Below are 7,500 nucleotides of genomic sequence, written 5' to 3'. Positions count from 1 at the left end.
CGAAATTTTCCCTGTTAGTTTTTTGTCATTTCATTTCTTAAGTTTTTGTAGTTTCATTTGTGACTTGGTGATGATGGTTCGTAACGCCATGATTGCGAAAGTATATGTCGTTCAAAATTCCCTATTGTGTTTTTGTCGTTGCATTTCTTATGTTTTTGTAGTTTCATTTTCATTTTTCATTTATTAGTCTTAAATTTTTTATAATAATATAACCCTCGTCCTCCAGTCTTGGCCAACCTGTTTGGGAGTTTTTCCTCATTTTTTTTTTTCTTTTTTGAGAGGTCAGGTCGTCCGTCCCGGACATACACCAAGATGGCCGACCTGATAGAAGAACAAAAAGAAACTCTAGTTATTTCGTATCTCTGATTGAAACCAATACGCAGCCTCGTAACTTGAACAGGCGATAATAATTGAATTTGACGTCAATTCAGTTATATTTTCAACCTCAAAGACGTTAATTATTAGCAGAATTTGATCTGAATCGGTTAATTATTCAGGTAATGTCGTAATTAAGGTGAAATCGTGCGAGCCGAACAGCGGCTTGAACCGGCCCCAGAGATCGTCGTCTCGGGAACAGAAATGATGAAATAGAATCAAGTATGTTTCTATTTTTTTTTTTTTTTTTTCATCCCGGGACGAGTTTTGTCGTAGCAGAGATTCTCTGCCGTCGCTCTAGAGGCTCCGAGTGCCTCATTGAACTCGGAATGCCCATAACCAACCTGGTTTGATGCCCTGGCCGAATAGCCATTTGGTGGCGTTGAATGCTGGGTATTATTCTATCCTACGGGAACCCGGGGCATGGGCAACATACCCATTTCACTCATTTTTAGAAGAGAGAGAGAGAGAGAGAGAGAGAGTAGAGAGAGAGAGAGAGAGAGAGAGAGAGCTTATAATAATGATATCCAGTGCTGGAAAAGCTAAAAAATCTAAATTGGAAATTAGCGCTTTTGTGGATCCCAATAGACGTAGGTTGCTACTGAGCCGGTGACACTTCTCTCTCTCTCTCTCTCTCTCTCTCTCTCTCTCTCTCTCTCTCTTTCACCGAACAACAAGGGAGCGTAAACATGACTATCGGCCTAGATTTTCAATCTTGTTCGACACTAGTATCCGAAAAGTGCCTCTCTCTCTCTCTCTCTCTCTCGTGGTTGGAATCACTGGGGGGAATAAGGTGCTATGATTCTGGTGACAACCAGATGCTCATTAGGTCGAAGATCTTATTGGAAATCGCGAGATAATCGACCTGATATCACGATCAATCGTCTGTCCGGTTGTGACAAATGATACATGCAGTTCTGCTGTGTGTGTGTGGGTGTGTGTGAGTGTGTGTGTTTGTTGCCGCCTATCCTACATTATATATATATATATATATATATATATATATATATATATATATATATATAATTATATATATATATATATATATACCTCTACTATATATATATATATATATATATATATATATATATATATATATATATATATATATATATTTTCGTTAAAAGCAATTGCTTTAGTGGCATCAATAAGTTCTTGCAGGTAATCTTCATACCGACGAAGTTTTTTCCGATTCTGTTCATCAATTTTGTGCCCTTATTGTGATCTAAAATTTCTTCCATTACTTCACTTCGTCATTTTTCATCATTTTAATACGATCTCCTACCTTATTAGGGTGTATGGCAGGGGGTTATTGGGTGCCTGGCAGAGACTTGCTTCAGCCAAGGGGTATAGTGGTAGTACCCAGTAGTACTACACATGAAACGTCCCTGGCATCTAAACATTTTTCTGTATTTTCATTTGCATTCACAATTTAATTGACTTAGTTATTTTCATGGCTTGAATCATTGCACATTTAATTAAATTTAACACTTGTGAATTAATTTGCATTTACTTAGAATTCTTTTCAAGTTTTATTATTGTTTAGCACTTGTGAATTAATTTCCAAATTTCAAATTATTGCCTAACACTTTTGAATTTCAATTGAATTAATGTTCTTGGATTTTGTGATTAAATTAATTTTGATTTAATTTTACTTAATTTGATTCAAGAATTAATTAAACTTTACTTTGTTCTCAAGTAACAGTAATTTTCCCTCATATTGTGAATTTCACTTATAAATTTTGAGTTTAATAATAAATTTTTGTATTTTTAAATTTTTTATAGTGTTTTCTTTATTTTACACAGTATATTTGCATTTAATTATAATTATATTGATGTTAGGTTAGAAACATAGAGTGGTGATTAATCTGTTTTCCTTCAATTACTTGAAGTGACTTAGAAAACCAGGGAAGTACTAGACTTCTGAAATCAGGGAAAAAAATACGTTAGACTTTTAAAGTTGTTGATGGAGTGATGCCCTTTGATTAATTTAATTACTTACAAGATACCTCACACCTGTTTTGTTGAACTTATTGTCTGATTTTGTGCAATACTGGTAAGTTGTTAAGGGATCACTGTTGCCTTTCGAGTATTCAGTCGTTTAATACCTGTGATGAGGGTTCAGGTGTCTGGCTTTTGTGAGGTATCAGTTAATGAATGGTAAGTGTTAGTAACCAGATACTTGGCACTTCGTAGCAATATATATATCAAAAGGTGCGAATATCTAGTCATCAGTAGGGTTACCGAAACTCAGAAGAGTCAATAGGAGTTTATTAAGAAAACGTTCCGTGCCATCCTGACACATCATCAGTCTGTAACAAAAAATAATTCACATTTGTTAAAACAGAAAATTAAAATTTACTTGGTTAATTCATAAAGGAATATAAAAAACTACAGTTACTCATAAAAACTAAGTTTTAAGGAACTGAAAGAAACTAAAATTATTTACAAGGTGACATTAAAATTGACGAAATTTTAGAAGATTATAGAAGAATATTAACCCTTACAAGGTGAAGACTAAGAAAGGCATGGCTGTAGGACCGTCGTTCGCCCAGACCTCGACTAAGCCAAGAAAGGTTGAGCAGAAGATTGACTAGAATTTGATAGAAGGAAACTTGATCATTTAGTTGACCAATATGTTATCCACATTCAAATCTTTGGGTATGATGGCTAAAATATCATCAAGATAACGTACCATGTAACAGGGAAATGGAAATCTTGGGATGTACACGCGCTCGAAAAATGATATATAAAAAATTTCCCATTTCCCATTGTTGTGGTAATATCTTCAATTTTATGCCAGCGGGTGTTTTACACATTGCTTATATCATTTTTTTTTTTTTATCGTGAGCATTCGCATGAGTGATGTTGGCGTTGCTCTAGATAACGTTTAGGAAAGTAAATTCTCCGTTTTCCTGGAAAGCCACACAAACTATTTTATAATGTGACTTATACTTCGTTCCCTATTTTTTAAGTGTATAGTAATGCATTTTGCTCCTTAGAGTATGGTATCCGTAGATATCGTTTCCTTTATCAGGAAGTATAAGCGAGAGCAAATTTCATTCTTTGCTTTGAGAAGAAGAGTGTGACGACATAAAACCAAAGAGTTTTCTCACAGTTCTCTCGTCCATAGTTTGAATCATTGCCATTCCCACCTTGACTAAAGGGCCTCTCCTTCAGTCAGCTGATTCAGACTTTTTAAATCGTCCAAGTCAGATATGACTAACCTCTTCATTTTATTTATTTTATTTTTACCATCAAATTATTCTAATTTATTGCCGACTAGAGGGAATAATTTCATTTTATTTTCGTAATTTATAAAACAGACATAACCGAAAGAAACATATACAACATAAAACGTCACACAAAGGTCTGGAAATAATACTGCTTACTTTATTATTGACTAATTACCTTTTCATCTGAGGAATAATGCATGAAGATAACGCAAATTTTTTCTTTTTTTACTGTATAATCAGATGCTTGACTATTTAGGAATTTTATAAATTACACAAAAAATAAAATGTTTAATCACCTACATTCAATGGTAAATAACCAAATCGAATGGATATATCGGTTAAAAGAATTTCTTTGGAGAGAGAGAGAGAGAGAGAGAGAGAGAGAGAGAGAGAGAGAGAGAGAGAGAGAGAGAGAGCATGCTAATGATTTTGTGAGAGAAAAGAGTCCTGAAATTGTGCAATTTCTTTTGAACATCTGAAAGAAAATTGGTATAATTTCCTTGAATATATTTATTTATTTAAAATTTTCCATTTCAATCAAGCTATTACATACAAAAGAAGAAAGAAAACCACTAGAACACTTATAGCTAGACAGGTAGGCAGTTCGATTTAATTTGTATCAGCGATATATATATTATACAGTTCAGTATGGAAACAATAAAGTTTGAAAGCAAAACTTCGTCAATATTAAAGTAGGGGAATTTTTTAAATACATATCAAAAAATGCCTTATGAAAGCATTTTGAGAAGGAAAATGGCTCACTGTAAGCACTCTTAGAATCTGTCTATGCTTTAAACACCAGGCACTGGTGACAAAATAATGAACCAGTTGCATTGGGCATTAATGAACTTTAAGGCATTTTAAGCATTACTGATGCTACGCTACACGACGCCTTCAGGTGTTTGGAAGAGAGAAGAAATTCGGGGGTTTTCTTTTCATGCCCCCCACCCCCAAAAGCACCGTTATGAGTGTACCTCACTCAGGTACACTGAAGGCATAACAACACTTGAGGTTGTTATATTACTCGAGGAATTGACTGGTACAATTCCTTTGTTGTTTTAGGCCTACCTATGATTATTTGTAGCAAGCATTTTTCCTTTAAGTAATTAATGAAGCTATATTTTCGTTTATAGATGAACTCTCTCTCTCTCTCTCTCTCTCTCTCTCTCTCTCATATTTTGCCTCTTGACTTACTCTCTTTCTATTTTTTTTGTCGTAACGTCGCCATAAATATCATAATAAAATTATGATTTTCCCAAATACGACAAGAAAATCAACAACAACAGCAATAATAATAATAATAATAATAATAATAATAATAATAATAATAATATAAAACGAAAATGTTTAAAACGACCGTTCTGAAGGAAGGGGAAACCGAGGCAGAGCCAAAGTGCAGCTGCAGAGAGACGTATAAGCGACGGATGAGGACGGACAGAAAGCAGCCTTAGCGACCGACGCAATATGGGCGAGAGTCGACTGAAGAGCTCTGAGCATTCGTCCCTTCTTCTTCTTCTTCTTACGATTTCTGATTCTACGGTGTAAGAAAGTCCACCCACTCTTTCGCAAAGACAACTTTAGTACAACAACCTTTTGACATCCAATATCTCGTTGTTGTTATTGCTTTGATAAACTTTATATTCATATAACGCACGAAAGAGCATTGTGAATGATGATTACAGTGGTACATATGAACCTGACTCTATACAAACATTTCTAGACGCAACAGAACCCACCCGCCTCGACAGATATGGTGGGGAAGAGGTACTGCCTCTTTGGGCGCCTTCCAGCTCCACCTACTGACAGCAGGAGAAATAAACGCTATTATACTAATGAACCAATGTCTTTATATTCTTTCGAATAAGAATCTGTGCCTCGTTTTTGAGTCTTTTTTTTTTTTCCAGTGAGATGGAAGACGAAGAATACAAAGAAGGCCAGAAAAGGCAAAAAATAACAATGCCAACAGCAGCGAAGTGCATGGATGTCGAGTGTACGAGGAGACATTATAATCATCGTTACAATGACATTATTATGCATAACAGTAAATAACTCGAATATTGGATCCCTTGGCAGAAAAGGAGAACTTAATTATGTCACTTTAAAAATATTGCAAAATTCTAGTGAGCCAATTGTATTTTGAAATATTAAATGATTAAAGTAATTCTTACATCAGAGATGTTACATAAATGTACGACAGATTTTGAATAATTTTGCAACTGGATTATTTATTTATTTACGTTGAGTTCTTCCTTGATGTCAACATAATATGTGAAAAGTAAACATTATCATTCTTCTTGGCACTATTATCATAATAAATAAATGAAAAATAAAATCATTTAATATATGAGACTAATCATTTATTGTAAAAAATATTTTTACATTACCGCTTATGTATGTATACCCACACATATATGTATAGATAGAATTTTATTTATATTCTATGTATATAATCGTCTGAGAGAGAGAGAGAGAGAGAGAGAGAGAGAGAGAGAGAGAGAGAGAGAGAGAATGATTCAAAATTCAATCTACTGCAGCCAGTGATAACGTCTCCCGTTCCCATGGCTGTGTCCCAATGCAGATTGGCTGTGACTTCGACTTCAACAACGGCTTGCAAAACCGTGGCAAAATGGAATACTTAATTTCTTAAAGTGACTAGTACTCCAATTTAGCTCAAGTAACTATATCTCCCATCACTTGCACTCATGACAAGATCAATGATTACTACTTCAATGAAGCTGAAGTCGGGATGGAAGCCTTGCGCACGAACGCAGTTGTCATGTGCATCGCACTACGGTATACGAGACTCCCTCACCCTCTCTCTCTCTCTCTCTCTAAAATACTGTTAGGCCTATAGTAAATGTTGAAAGTTATGCATGTTTTAATAAACTTCAGCAAATATGAAGTATATTTATTTATTATACATAATAATAACAAGAGTCCAGACGTGAATTATGTAAATATGACTGAATCCAAGATTAGACGTCTACGATGAGTTCAAACTTTTCATCGGATTCAGATTCTTAATTAACGACTTTGATTATTATAACTTCTCCCATTCTGTCTGTCTGCTGCTCCATCCACGTGCTGTTGCCCGCACGCAGAGTAAGAGCCCGTGCAGCATATATAAGGCCTCCTGGATCTATAAACAAAAATGGCACGCATATTTCTCAGGCTGATGACTCGTTAGTCGACTGTTGAGGGTCGCAGATGGGGTGGCAAAATGAATGACATAGGAATAATAATAATAATAAAAAAAATACTGTTTAATCAGATGTGGCAAGACCCGAACCTTGGGACGGAAACCTAGACCTATATCGATAGATCATTTACATATATGTAAGCCATCAAGAAAGGTATAAGTTGATATGTCTGTCGAATTCGGGTTTTGTTCATGAATCGATATGAGCTCACCTCCCCCATGATATCTGACTATACGTCAATACACTACACCCGAATAGGAAATTAATCTGCTATAGAAAAAGAGCAGAACAACTAACTGTCTGTCATTCCTTTTAACACCACGATTTTTAGGAAGAAAACAAAAACTTTTGGGCCGCCAATGACGAGTATAGATGGTAGTCGGAGTTGCAGAATAAATGTGACTGATTCACCATAGTCAGTCAAAGCAGTTGAACCACCTCCATCCTGTATCAAATCAGTGAGCGGTGTTTCCCAGTAAATCGTGAGGAATAAAAAGGAAATTGGCCGGTAATATTATCAGTCAACTCAGAATGAAATTGATGGTGGTTTCAAACTGGAATGTTTATATTCTAATGTCATTTTCATTTCAAAAAAATGCATTATTCCAACATGACTCAGTCATCATAGACTATACTTCATCCGTTCACTGACAATTCTTCTTATTGATGGATTTGCTGGATAATTGAAA

Source organism: Macrobrachium nipponense, chromosome 47 (genome assembly GCF_015104395.2).
Source record: "Macrobrachium nipponense isolate FS-2020 chromosome 47, ASM1510439v2, whole genome shotgun sequence".
In the NCBI taxonomy this organism is placed as follows: domain Eukaryota; kingdom Metazoa; phylum Arthropoda; class Malacostraca; order Decapoda; family Palaemonidae; genus Macrobrachium; species Macrobrachium nipponense.
The sequence above is the reverse complement of the archived record's forward strand: the minus strand, read 5'-3'. Positions refer to the sequence as shown.